Below are 931 nucleotides of genomic sequence, written 5' to 3'. Positions count from 1 at the left end.
TACCTGTGTGCCAACTGCCTCTCTCTGTGTGGCAATTCCTCAGGGATCCTTAATTCAACATATACAAACTTTCTTCCCTCTCCAGAGTTTCCAATCTCAGGAGTGCCCCCTCCACCCACCCAGGCTAGGCTATCCCATTAACCCTTCTCTATCCTTATCCCCCACCTCCAATGCTGCTCATTCTGCCTCTCATACATCTCTTAAAAGTATTCACTGTCCACTATCATTCCTGGCACTGTTTGTGATCAGGGCACCACCTATGCAGTCAGGGTTGAGAACTGTTGTTCCCCTAATATTTTTTTTAATTTATTTGACCGACAGAGATCACAAGTATACAGAGAGGCAGAAAAATATGGAACGCTTCATGAATTTGTGTATCATACTTGAGCAGGGACCATGCTAATCTTCTCTGTATCATTCCAATTTTCGTATACATGCTGCTGAAGCAAGAACTGTTCCCCTAATTTCTTGTACCTAAAACAAGTGCAGGGGCACCTAGATGGCTCAGTCTGTTAGGCAACTGCCTTCTGCTCAAGTCATGATTCCAGGGTCCTGGGATGGAGCCCCGCATTCGCATTCGGCTTTCTGCTTGGCAGGAAGCCTGCTTCTCCCTCTCCCTCTCCCACTCCCCCTGCTTGTGTTCCCTCTCTGGCTGTCTTTCTCTGTCAAATAAATAAATGAAATCTTTAAAAAATAAATAAATAAATAAAAGCAAATTCATAACTGCATCAATCAGGACAGACTAGGTTATGGTGCAGTAACAAACAATACCAGAATTCATCTTGCGTTTGCATTGCTGTGATGGTCTAACCTTGTCCCCATGCTTCATGCTTTTTCCTGCCTTACTCAGCTCCATTCCCAACTCCGAGCTCCACCCCAATTCACTTTTCACCCTGTACTTCCTGAAATCTATTTATGTTGCCTTTCTAAG

At 44.4% G+C, this 931-nt stretch overlaps 1 non-coding gene across 1 annotated transcript; it reads right to left on the bottom strand.

The window, feature by feature from the left end:
• Window positions 1-346: 346 nt before the first annotated feature.
• LOC122894871 lies at window positions 347-449 on the bottom strand. Its single transcript, XR_006381877.1, has one exon. It is a non-coding gene; the product is annotated as a U6 spliceosomal RNA (small nuclear RNA).
• Between the last annotated feature and the right edge of the window lie 482 nt (window positions 450-931).

Source organism: Neovison vison, chromosome 13 (assembly GCF_020171115.1).
Source record: "Neovison vison isolate M4711 chromosome 13, ASM_NN_V1, whole genome shotgun sequence".
Lineage (NCBI taxonomy): Eukaryota > Metazoa > Chordata > Mammalia > Carnivora > Mustelidae > Neogale > Neogale vison.
The sequence above is the reverse complement of the archived record's forward strand: the minus strand, read 5'-3'. Positions and strand labels throughout refer to the sequence as shown.